Source organism: Passer domesticus, chromosome Z (genome assembly GCF_036417665.1).
Source record: "Passer domesticus isolate bPasDom1 chromosome Z, bPasDom1.hap1, whole genome shotgun sequence".
NCBI lineage: Eukaryota > Metazoa > Chordata > Aves > Passeriformes > Passeridae > Passer > Passer domesticus.
The window spans coordinates 72,844,204-72,858,042 of record NC_087512.1 but is presented as its reverse complement, the minus strand read 5'-3'; the positions used below and the strand labels follow the sequence as shown (position 1 = coordinate 72,858,042).

Here is a 13,839-nt window from a genome sequence, read left to right as displayed (position 1 = left end):
CTATAGCACTTGTTAAAAATAAATACACTTTTATATATAAGAATGTTTTTTCTCCTAGGGACCTACGTATATACATACATACATATATGCCATAGGCGTCTATATGCATATATTTTCACATGGAAAAAAAAACCTTACCTTTTGGAGGGTTGACCCACAGCAATTCTATTGAAACTGTACTAAGCTCTGTTGCTTCTCTTCAGTGTTGTGGCAGACACATATGCATATACTTCCTTACTTTGTAGAATTATTATATGTGCATTTAATTTTTAATTGTGCAACCATGTGTAAAAGTTTTGAATTTGCTTTTAAGTTTTGAAAGTGAACTCTCTGTTTCATAGGAGAGACTTTACCTTTGGAAGTGTCTGTGAAATTAATTGTTCCCAGTTTTGCCATAGTGACAGACAAGAGGTCCTAGACTAAGGCTCCTTCTGTTGAGACATAAAACACAACAGCAGTGGTGTTCCATCTCATCTGAAAATTCACTCAAACAGAATACTAGTTTCTCCTGGAAACAGTGCATTGACTGAAACAGTTTCTAAATTCTCCTTTATCACCCTACATATCATAAAACTTTTCCAAATTCCTATAGTATGTTTCTACAATTTAATAAAAAATATATCTGTTAATTCTATGTCACCTTATTCTTGAGTCTGAGGAAAATTGTCTTTTTTTCTGCTTTATTAGCAGGAAAAGAAATAAGTTATTTTTATAACTGACAGTATAGCTGTAGTTTTGAATACAGTGCAGACACTAATATTTTGCAAATTCAATGAAGCTTTGACTTTATTACTATGTATGATATACGGAGGTGACATCAGAATTTATGTGTTGTAGCTACAGAACTATGGAAATATAACATTCAGTGACTTATAAAGTTGCATATTATCCATAGATCAATATCTGTTGAAAATCAAGTTGCATAGTTTCAGTTTTGGTGATGTTAATGCAGCATTTGAAGTAACACAGAGTGGCTGGGTTATATGTTCTGTACCACTCTCCTGTAGTATGGAGCATACAGCCCAACCTCCCTAATATAGCAGATTTAGCTGTAGCAGGTTCCACAGTATTGTGTCCCAGCAGATTTTGAACACTTCTAGAGGATTAGATTCCACAACCTCTCCATGCACCCTGTCTCCAGTGCTCAAAGAAGTTTCTCCTCATATTTAGATTGAACTTCCTGTGTTTCAGTGTGTGCCAATTGTCCCTTATGCCACTGTTGGGCATCACACTGTGCATCTGAAAATAGTTTGGCACCATCCTTTTGACATCCACCCTTAAGGCATTTCTTGACTTTGCTAAGATTTCATCTCAGACATCTCTTCTCCAGGTTAAATAAGCCCAGTTTCCCAGACTTTTGTCCAAGGAGAGATGTTATCGTCCTCTCATCATCCTTGTATTACCCCTTTCCAGTAGTTTTTATCTTTCCTGAACTGTGGAACACAGAATTTAATTTTAATTATTTTAGTTTAGTTTAGTTAATTTCCCAGCAAATAAAAGCTGAACAAGCCAGGCAGGATAGAACCAAAATCTGGCTCCAGAGTCAACACTGGAATTAAAAATAATTTTCAGTAGCTTAAGAAGCTAAAAGTCTATGCATCCAATTTCTAGAATTATCCATATGTATGGTCTTAATACATGCTGTATTTTCTTAAAGCATAAATAAGCACCACATGTACACATATTTTTGAACACTTTCAGGAATGATGATTCCACCACTCCCATGGATAACCACTTCCAAAAGGGTGTTTGTTTTTAGTTTGTTTCTTTGAAAGAATGAGGTGATTCAATCCCCTGTCAAGCTGATACTTCTTCCTAAAATCTTATTTGTCATATTTTAAGTTCAAACTATCTGCATTAGCTTAGCAAATTTATTATTTCAGAACTTTATGAAGTACTCCATACAACCACATCTTTTTCAGTGTACTAGGTTCAAGAGGTTTAAAGGTTATGATAATCATTCAGGATTAAGAATGTTAACTTGAAAGTTTCTCATGGAAAATATTGTATAGTTTGGATGAACAGGTGGTTCCCATGCCAACCTCTCTACAAGATACTGGATGCTACCATTTAGCACATATGTATATCTGCAAGCTGAGAATACTTTTTTTTAAATTTCAATTTCTGCCATATGGAAGTTGCACAATCAAGTAATTTGTCTCCATTGTCAATTTTTCTAGCAAAGAAAAGTCTAGGAACCTTAAAGGAAAGAAAGAGACCATCATATAAAATAAATGAATGCATTGCATAATGTTGTAAGAGGGGTTTAAAAGAGAACAGTGGATTCAAATTGAATTTTGTCTCATTCTATTGCCATAATCAGAAATCCACATCTCCTCATGAATTTTTGCTCTATTAAGTAGTCAATATAATTTTTTTCATAGTCTTGTGTTGTAGTGTACTGTATCTGGAATATTTTCTCTTTATTCTGAAAGTGTCATTAATATATTAAGTTATTTGATGGAATATAAAACAAATATGCAGTAATTATGTGCTTTGTCAAATATTTGTTTAAAAATCTGCAATATAGATTAATCTTTCCAAAGCAGTAAAAAATGTAAAATATGAAATGTTGGTAATTATTTTATCAGCATTTAACAGAGTATTTACAAGGTTAAGTAATGGTCAGAAGGCATTGTGATGTCTTTAAATCTAGAAATGTGAGAATACTCCTTTCTTCTCAATTCATTGTGGATAGATGTTATTTTACTCTCACTAGCACAGAGTTAAAAAGTTTTTAACAGAGTTAAAAAATTCTGTTATGCTAAAATTATGATAGGTTTATGAAATTAAAATAGCACTAAAACATTTCGGTGCTTTCTTCTACTGCATCAGCTCATAAAAATTACTTGTGCAAAATGAGGGTCTTTACATATGTGGCATCATTCCTTGCTCATTGGAAAATGCCTTTTTTCTGATAGTTCTTGGATATTTTTATTCTTCTTACCCCTTTGCTAAGTGTTTTTCCAAGACAATACGCTAGGTAAGGTAAAAATATTGTACAATAAAGACGGTTTTGTGATTATGTTGTTTTGCAGCATTGCATAAATATGATTTCCAAATTTAAAATCAATTAAACATTGCACCAATAGAATATAAAAATGTGTTACTTACTTATGCCAAGCTCTGAACATATTTTCTAACATTCTGTCTGAATAATCTGTGCTTAAAATTAAATCCTTAGATATTATGCAGTTGCTGAAGTACATTTTTTGCAAAGTATAGTTGGTCAGTGTTAGACAAGAGATTCTATATGTAGTCTTTGAATGGTGTCTGGCACTTTCCTCTTCTGTGAACTAATAATCATCAACTGCATTGCATGTTGACAGTACATCAGTAAGGCTTCCCTTACTATGCAGACATTTTGACCACCCAAGCCCAGATTTTTCTGTTCTTAAGACAGACACATGCTGATGCCCTTTCCATGTCGCCCTCATATTCCCAAAAACCCTGCTTGAATGGCATGTGTTTATGTCACTTGAAGACAATGGGACCATAACCTGAAGTTCTTCATCCCCATTAAATGTTAAATTACAAGTTCCCAAGTAAATTTAAATTTAAAGCTGTAAGGTCTCTCTGCAATCATCTTTCTCTGCAATCATCAGCTGATATCAGGATTTCAGAAGGTGTTTCTCTGCACTGAGGAATTAGGAATTTAACAGTGTTATGGAACAATTATCTCCCAGGTATTTTCTATAACGATTTAGGAATACGTAAATGAAACAATGATTTTTAAAAATGCTTTGTGGAACTTGTTATTTGCATTAAATAGTACATATAATATGTGAAGCAATACCTTCTAACCAGACTTTTTAAAGCAAAATAGAAAGGACAAAGAGTGGAAGGACTTTTAAAATATTTTTTGTGAATTTTCCTGAGCTGTGTTTTGGTAGACATGCTTGCACTAACTCATATGAATAACATTTTTAATTATGAGATCCATACTCGGTTCTGTAGTAAAGGTAGATCACAGAAGGACTTCTTTAGATTAAATATTTGTTTTTTCAGATTCAAATTGTAATTTCAGTTCATTAGTAACTGCCTGATGCATACAAAGTAACATTTAATGGGAATGCATTTAGACACAATTCACTAATATAAGTGATTATTAATTATTGCTTAGTAAACACAAATATCATATTTTATGAAATGTTCTGCTTAGATTGAACAATCTATAAATTTGTTACAAAGCAGAGAAATATTAATGCAGTGCTTAATGAAAAGGTTTTATTTTCTAGAATAATGTGCGTAACATAGAGACAGAATTGATCTACATGACCAAGCCTGAATTTTATGTTGGGCTTTTGTCATTGAAAAAGACAACAGTGGCTAGAAATTATTTTTCCCCTTCAATCTGATAGTCAGACTGATTATTGCTTCTGTAAATGTTTATTATAGTGTAGCTCTGGATGAAACCTTCTGTCACCACCTTTTGCTGCTTTCTCTCAGACGTTACTGCATCTCAAGGCAAGCCATTAGCAGGATGCTTTCTTGTTTCCAGCACTCCTTGGTCACATTTTTACATTTTAGTCAGAACATTACTGAAAAACATGTCTGTTTAGTACTGGATGACAGTTTTTACATTAAATTTTTGTAGACAAGCAATTTTGCTCTTCCCATGTAGGTGTGGTGTACATCTTTTTTAATCCATTTTGCTGGGACTGCTGTTGGTCTAAATCACATTTAGGTTTTGGAGAAAATGGGAGCATGTTACATGGTGTGTCTTGTGTGTAGGAAGAAGGTGAATGGCTGGAAAGAGACATGATTTCTGGATTTGGTATGCATTTGAAACAAGTTCAAAAGAAAAAAAAAAAGAAAAAGAGTTCTGCTGCTGAGCTCATAGGAAAGTAGAAAGATATGTGTAGGCTCTCTCTTCCATTATACAAATCCAGACTTAATAAGCTGTAAATACCAGTTCTTCTTAAGTTGGCATTCTGGTTAGAAATTAGTTTTTTGCATAACTTATATATAAAAAATGGTTTATTATAATGATGTTTTATTCCTTTAGAGGTGCAGAATGGTGAAGAGGGTTTCAGGCATGAAAAAAGGAACTTTTCTAACCATTTAGTATTTGAAAAGTTGGCAACAGCTGCTTTGTTGTGGGGCCTGTGCTATGCTAAAGGGCTGCTGGCTTTCAAGGCAGTAGACTTGCTACTTAGTTCTAAACATTGCCTATTATTGTTCAAAATGTTTGAAATGACTAAGAAATTCTGTCCATTTCTTAATCTCCTTTTCACTATTTGTTGTTCCCAGTTGTGATTTATAGAGGGATTCGATATTTTTCCTTGATCCTTGGATCTGAATTGTGATTAGTCATAGCCTTTTATTGGGAAAGCAAAAGAAAGGAAGAATAGTTTAATGGGAAGAGACTTACAATGATCATCCCATCCAACTGCCTGACCTATTCAAGGCTGAGCAAACATGAAAGCCTTATAATAAGGTCATTGTCCAAATGTCTCTTAAACGCTGAGAGACACCGTTTCTTGAGCACGTAGGAAGTCTGTTCCAGTGCTCCCTATAAAAAAAAGTCTCCTAATGACAAGTCTGAACCTCTCCTGTCATTGGCATTGAGCCATTTCTATATCTCTTGTCACTGGACCCCGCAGAAAAGAGGTCAACACCTCCCTCTCCACTTCTCCTCCGAAAGCAGTAGAGAGAAATGAGGTGATCCCTCAACTTTCTTTTCTTCAAACTAGAAGCCCAAAGTTCTCAACCACTCCTCATAGAAGCAGCAGTTTTGTTGTCCTTCTTTGGATACATTTGAGAACCCTCACATCCTCTTATAGATTGTGCAGGCCAGCACTGCACACAGGACTCAGACTACACCAGTGCTGAATACAGCAGAATCATCACCTCTTTTGACCATCTGGCCGTGCTGTGTTTGATGTCCCCAGGATGCAGTTTGCCCTCTTTGCTGCCCTGGCACACTGGCTCACAGTGAACCTGCTGCCAATCAGCACTCCCAGATCCCCACTGAGGACAAATCTCCAGCCACTCTTCTCCTGGTTCATACTTGTGACCAGAGTTACACCATCATAGATGCAGAATACAGTGTTAAATTTCATGCCATTGATGACTGCCCAGTGCTCAGTCTATCTAAATCACTCTGCAAGGCCTTTTTTTTTCCCTGAAGAGAGTCAACACGACATTCCAGATTGCGGTTGTCAGCATAATTGCTAATGTAGCATTCAGCTCCTGAATCTTGATCATTGATAAAAATGTTGAGCAGAACTTACCCTAGAACAGTGCTCTGAGGATATCACTGGTGACGAGTCAACAGTCCCTTTCCCTTTGGTCCTGTCCTTCAGTCAGTTCTTCACCCAGCATCCTGAACCTGCTCATGCAAAAGCTGGATAACTTGTCCAGAAAGATTATATAGGGGACAGTGTCAAAAGCCTTACTAAAAGGCCACCCTTACTGCATCCACCACCTTCCCTTCATCCAGGAGGCAGGTATGTAGAAGGATATTAATTAGTTAAACTTTTTGCCTGTGTGTACCCTAGTTTAAACTTTTTCCCTGTGTGAGCCTATGTTGAGTGTGCCTGATGATTGCATTGTCATTTAGATGCCTTTCAACAGGATTCAGTATCATCTTCTCTGTTATTTTTCCAGGTGCTGAGGTAAAACTCACAGGTCTGTAGTTTCCTAAATCTTGCTTCTCGCTCTTCATGTGAGTTGAATAACATTGGCTGGCTTCCAGGTATCAAGGACCTCCCCAGATTCAGTCTTCTCACAAAGAAACCAAAAAGGGTAAATAAAAAGCCATTGCACAGAAATAAATTTTAAAAGTATTTTGTATCTTTTAATCAAACTTAGTAACTAGGAAGTAAGGAAACTATACTTATAAATTATTCACGGAGGAAAGGTAACTGAACCATGATTTTTAATTATTAGTAGCTTAAGATACTGTGTAAATAGCAGCAGCAGGAGGAAGGGAAGGAAAAACCAAGCTTTGATTGTTTGCTTGTTTGATTGCTTCTCATTTGGTTTCCATTTTAACCAATCATGCTAAGTCTATGCATAAATAATATTCTAGATTCATTTTAGATTAAAAAATACATAGAAATGACTGCATAAGAAACAGCACAGTAATGTTTTCAGCAATGTGATGTAGATTAGGAAACAAGAAACTTTTCCTTAAGTCTGAATTAAGAAGTATCTAGGGTAATTGGCAATTTCAGATGTTATTTTCAATCAGTAGGGATTTTGTGGGAGGAGACAAAGGAAGAGATTGAAAAAGGGAAGTAGAAAGAAAATAAATTTCTGGACAATGTTTAAAATGCCTAGCATTTTAAATTGTGCATTGAAGTTTATGTTTTTCACTCCATTGCTTCCTGGGTCTCTTTTAATTGCTATGATTTTGTCCTTTGAGTTCTCTCAAAGTTTAGTACTTTTCTTCATCTCAAAGAGTTTCTGGTCCAATGCTAAGTCCTGTTTCTCATCTCATGACATACTGCTTCATGTTAATCTAATAAGAAATTAGAAGATGCTTCTTTTGGTAGTGTTCTTATCATAGGATTGGGACACATATAAACATCTTTCAAACAAAGAAAGCCACAAGGAGATATATCTAGTAGCTTTTCAAATATGAAGAGTCTCAAAGAAACATGAAACCTTTCTACCATAAAAAGGGCAGTACAAGCTGATGCGAGTTGTAGAACTTACATCATGACCACAGTCATGTGTTAATTACTTCTCTTAGAGGCAAGATCTCAAGGCACTGTAGATTAAGCAGGATTCTAAGCCCAATCTTCTCTTTCTTCAAAACTGTTACACTATTACCATAAGTTTATTTTAGTTAGCTGAGTTGCTATCCTTGATTCTATTTTGCAGTTTATCCCACAGAAATTTCACGTAGTGGGATTTGCAATTACTTGCGATATTTTCCAGCTCTGTATCTCCTCCCAGTATATCCTTTGAAATTTTCCCCACTGAATACTTTTACTAGTTTCTGTGATTAAATATATTATTACCTATCCAGAATTAGTTTAGCTTTAGATTTTTTTCTTATGAAATAGGAAAAACTTTGCCAAGTAGCCTTTCCATTAAGAAGAGGGTCTGACAATAGTAATGCACAAGGCTCCAAAATTGAATATGTAGTATCACACAACTTTTGATGGCTTTTCAAGCACAGCATAGGAAAAAAGTTGGTTATTGGTGCTTGATTTCTTATTTTTCCCTCTCTTGGTTAACTCAAACTGCTTCAGGCTTACTGAGATGTTAACACATGACTTAAGACTGCACAACAAGCATGTAAGGAGGGGACAGAGGCAGCCATGTGGCAAGGTTTAAGTACAAACATATCAGGTAAGCAGCAACAACAGAATTGCCCTCTTGAATCATAGGACCAGCACAAGGTAACATGTTTATTCTGATGTCCATGGAAGATAGACACAGGAGACTTCAGCATCTCAAACTTTGTGTTTCATGAGTTTGGCATACTGCGTGTGGCAACTGGACTTCACAGCACTGTGTCCATGACTGTAATAGGCCTTTCATTTGGATAATGCAGAGAGAAAATCCTGACTACCTTTAAGGAGAAACTTGATCCTCATGAAAAGAGGTATATTAGAGGTAAGTGTGCCTCAGAAAAGGATAGATGCTGGGTCAGAAGATCCCATGGAGTCCAGCTTCTTAATATAAAGGGAAGATGGGATTGACCTGCCTTTTTTGCTGCAGTTGTGGTTGGTACATGGTATTCTTTGAGCTGACTTTGCCAGTGCTATTGTCTTAGCTGAACTTCAGTGGTTGTAAAGGACTTTCTTTAATATGCTTTTGTCTGTGCAATTTAACTTTTTATAACATTTCTAATGAAACTTTTTTTTTCTTTGCCCTTAGCTTTATGGAGTCTCTGAAATGCCAGAGGAAAAAAGTAATTAAGTAGAGAGTAATGGTCTTGAATGCAGTTTATAGTTCTTTGTTGATACATTCCAAAGAATGCTTTCTGCAGAGCAAAATCCCACAGGAGGATTAATGTGCTCCAAAGGATAATACCTATACCATTTTATTATTTTAGAAGAAAATAAAAAGAGGAGAAACTGGGAGTTTTGTTCATATAACAAGGAAGAAAGAAGTATTAGCTCTGTCTTTGACATCTCTTCACTGTGTCTTTCACAGTGATATTTTCTTGGAATCCAAAAGATTTATTTGGAGTCTAATGTGTGAAGGGAAAATCTATGTGCATTTCAGTCACCTCAGTCTCAAACTGCGATCCCCAAATCTCATGTCCAATGGACAACTTATTATGGGCATGTCTTTCCTTTGTGGTCACCTCAGCTTCTCAGGGTGAAGTTTCTTTATGACCTCAGATTTTGTGGGTGTCCACAGGTGCTTCAGGTTCTGATTTCACCATGGAGTCTACAAAAAATATAAAGCAACACATACCGATGTTCTGACGTCAGTGCAACTAAAACCATTCACATCATTTTCTGTTACTCAGAACTAGAATATGCACTAGGATATGTATTTGAGTTTTCCATTTTTCTGTTTCCCAGTCTGGTTCTTCAGCCATCCTTCTTTCTTGGTGCAAAATAGAGAGGCTAAAAAAATTATTCAAAAATGTTCAAAAAGTATCACAGCCCTGCAGATTATTGTATATACTACAGAGAGGACTCACACAGTTGCTGGAGCACAAATGGGAAATCATCCTTCCTTCTTCATTACTAGTTTTGGATGGTATTGTTTTATTTCCTTGGACTGACTGCAGTGCATTCAGTTTCCTTTTTTTTTTTGGAGAATGAAACAATTTCGGCAGGAAATGACATCTGTTCTTGTGCTAAGAGGCAGAGAGAAGAAATGGGCTCCCATGAGGCTACTGAACTAGGATATCTGTTTCCTATTCACGCACATGAAAGCAAGGAAAGTAGCAATGAAGATCCATGAAAATACAGGGTGTATCTTTGCAATTTTACAGGTAGAATGATATCTGCATCTAAATATAGTAATAGATTGTCCTAGCTTTTTTTGCTATACTGTGACTCTCAAATGCAGATGAATTTTAAACATTTTAAAACTGCACTTTATGCAAGAAGGAATCCATACACAGAACTCTTCTATGGAAACATATGTAGAATATGTGGTTTTTCTGTCCTTTTAGACATTTAGAAAATATGCTGAGATTCAAAGTCTTCATATTTTTCTTTTCATGACTAACATTTTTTAAAAAAAGACTGTGCCTTCTCTGCATGAAGAAACTCAATTTTTAAACTATAAGCAAATATAAGGAGTTTTCTGCTGGTAACTTTTTTACAGTTCTATTTCCAGAATACAGAAGACAACTCTGCCACTCTGCTTTCTAACTTAAGAACTAACTATCATCTAACTAGCTGTAGAGATAGTTGGTAATATCCAAGACAAAGAATAGTATACTTGTAGTGAGTCCTTCAGAAATCTCTGTCAATTTCCAATAGCATTAAAACTCTGATTTACACAACTGTACCATGATTTTTCTAAGTCTGTTCAGGTATGGTTGATTTTCAAAAGAAAAAAAAAACAGGAAAAAAGGTTAACTGAATATGATGAGAAATAGAAAGTGTTGGGAGAAATACTCAGTTATGTCTTAAGACATATATCATGTATGACATTTATACAAGAAAATAAGGGTTATCAAACCAAAAAGTAGTCAAGCACTTTTTTTCCAAGTACTGAAAAGGTCTTGTGTATCCTACTTAATAATATTTTTGATTATTAATTCTTTTATTTCTTTACAGAAATTAAGCAAGAATGGATTCCTTACTGTCTCATCTTAGTCAATATTTTTTTACTGCTATATCTATTGATTCTATGTGATATGTGTAAAAAAATATAATGAGTTAGTTGCTTACCAAAGATCTGTCATTGTAATAGGAAAATCTGTGGTACTACAGGTCACTACAAATTAGAGACAATTTTTTTTTTTCCGGCTAATTTATACTAAGATTACCCTATGTCAGTGTGGGCCAATCTCTTCTATGTTCAAGTTTGTATTGTGAGTTTTCCTCTGTCTCAAGTCCTTCTGTTACAAAAAACACGAAATAGAATTTTGCTAAAGAGAAAATATCTATATTGATAGACTGAGTAATTAGTAGATGTTCTGGGTGAGAATATAATGTCTCTTTATATAACATCCACAAAAATATTGCTTCATAAGCAATCATATGACAGATCAGACAATATTTCAGAGTGAGGATTTTTATCCACAAATTAACTCATGTATTTGCCAATTAACAAACTTATCTTGTTTACAACAATCAAGTTGCAAGTTCATTTCGTAGGAGAATGTATTAATGCTTTTTTTTTCTTATCTAGTCTAAATTTTCTAATAGGTAATATGGCTAGCTACAGCCTCTCTGCTAAATTTTTTTAAATGGCCAACTTTATTTACATATATACATTCACAACATTGATTTTTTTGCTAATGTTCTTGATGAGCTAGAACTGTACTATTTCAGTCTTGTGTTATTTTGCAATTTTAAGATACACATCAATTTAATCATTGCATAACTATTTATTTTGCCTTTATTTAAATTGTGCAATAACATTTCAGCCTTTAATTAATTAATTAATTAATTATTTAATTAATTATTATTTTATTTAATTTTCTAATTATTTATTGCTTCATTGCACAATTCTCCTCTCATTTGCTGATGGGAAAGGTATGCAGTTATCCTTTTCCATGCCACTTCATGCATTATGGCAATGTCAACATAACTGGAGAAGCCCAGGGTTGAAAATACTCTACTTATTCTCTTGGTTCCCTACATGTGAATGAGAATAGAATACAGGATTTGTGGGTCATAGCAGACAGAGTACTGTGAGACCCTTCTGGCATCATTCCTTTGCTCTTTTTTAAGTGCAGTATGTTTCGTATAACAAGACACTGAGTTCCAAGGTATCCTAAAAATGGGGGAAAAAAGGAAAAGTGTGCATCTTTTGAGACTTTTTTTTTGCATACAAAAAGTTCAACAAAAGAGTACTATAATTTGCAGTAAATTGCATAAAATTGACTTGTTAACTATCATTGTGTTTATTTACTTAGGTTGTATAGAAACGCATTGTGGAAAATTGCAAATAAAGTTGCTGCAGTTGAAATAGACTCAGCATGCAAGCAGAAATTCTCTTTGAAATCATTTTATGGCATATGAGTTCTCTTCATTTAAGAAATACTTAGCATATAGGCAATTACTCTTTTGTAACCTCAAACAAAAATATTTTAAGGTTGTAGGTAGGGTATTTAGAAAGCTGTGTGAAATTTCAAAGGGAGTACTTTGTCATATAATTTTGAACAATTTTTTTTATATTAATTCCTTTCCTCTGTATTAAAATAACAATGTTCCATTTGACTTTCTTTTCTACATATTTAATCTTGCAATTAAAACAAACAATCTTCTGTATAAATCTACTGCAATATTTTTGTACATATGCTTAGATTTTTTACATTTCAATGTTTGCACTGGCATTATTTAATTTTAAAAATGAACATGGTTTCCAAGTTGCTGCTCCCAAAATCAGTCTCTTATCATCTGATTCAAGCCACCTCCACAGTTTTCTGAGCTGCATATCAAAGCCCTAGACATTTTCATTCAATTAGAATTGTCAATCTATCTCCTTAGCTTAAAGAAAGTAATAGATTTTTTCAGAGTTAATAAGTAATGATGCCATGAGTTCAGTGAGAATTATATAATATCAGAAACTTTCCAAACATAAATGACTTTTGAGATATTTACAGTTTATCTGTCCAAAACTCTAATTAAAGTTACAATATTTTTTCATCTCTATTTACGCAGCGAACAACTAGGCCTAATTTCAGCAAACCTGTCAGAATAAGTTTTCAAGCAGAGGGTGTTTGAATTACATTATTTCACTGGGCTCTTGACATATTCCTCCTTCTCAGCTCTCAAGCTATTTATCTCTTTAGTACATTTGGTGAATGTTTTTGTTACAAGGTTGGTGTGTCTGTTCTCAGTCACCAGTGCTTCAGTAATGTATAGCTCTAAAGTGCAAGAACTGAATTACCTGAAAAGATTTCAGAGACAAGAAAGTCATCATGTTGGAGACAGAGTATAGGGAATGCTTATAGTACTTTCCATGCAGCACTTACTTAAATAAGTCTGCATAGGGTTCTTATTGTATAATCATAAAATATATTGAGTTTAAAGGACCTTCAAAGTCCAACTCTGGGAGCTGATGGTGATTAATAAAATTCTATCCAAACTAAATTTAGAGCTGGTGTTTCACTTTCAGTCCTCCAATAATTTTTTTTACAGGGAATGTTTTCAGCATTTTTCAACCTTTCTCTCCATTTTCTCAGTTATTTGTAAAAAATATCTTTTAGGACACCTTCCTCCTAGCTATCTGTGACTGCATTCCCAAGTAGTCCCTGTTGTGTTCATTAAATGACATAAAGAGGAAATCCCATTAACATTAATGCCACTGTAATGATTTACAGCCACTCAAGTTGTCTGATTGTCTGCAAATAGACTGGACAGCAAATTTCTCTGTTGATTTCTCCACCATTGTCCATCTTCTCTTTACTTTGTTGTGCATTGTACAGTATTGACAAATGCCTTCTTCTAAACCTAGAAGAGGCAGCAGACAGCTTCCCTAACTTACATATTTTAGGGAAGTCCCAATTTCACTTTTTTAAATATTGCCTTCTCAATTAATCCTTTTGTTTGTGTTCTACCTTGCCTTGTTCTATTTCTCACAATTTTAATTTTTTTTCTCATTTCTTAAAAGTCATGCCTGTGATGTACCAATCCCAAAATTTCTGGTGCTTCTTTCCCTTCTTTCCACCAATTTGGTCATTAATACTTCCCATGGATATTGGTGCTTGCCTTCATTTCCACATTTACTCCTCTC

General features: G+C 34.6%; 1 protein-coding gene and 1 long non-coding RNA gene across 7 annotated transcripts in view; both read left to right on the top strand.

Annotated features, from left to right (window-relative positions):
* LINGO2 (leucine rich repeat and Ig domain containing 2) overlaps positions 1 to 13,839 on the top strand; it is a 478,753-nt gene that overhangs the window by 75,842 nt on the left and 389,072 nt on the right. The window lies entirely within an intron of this gene.
* On the top strand, positions 6,077 to 12,855 carry LOC135290298 (uncharacterized). Its single transcript, XR_010353047.1, has 3 exons — positions 6,077 to 6,750; positions 8,346 to 8,574; positions 8,839 to 12,855. It is a non-coding gene; the product is annotated as an uncharacterized LOC135290298 (long non-coding RNA).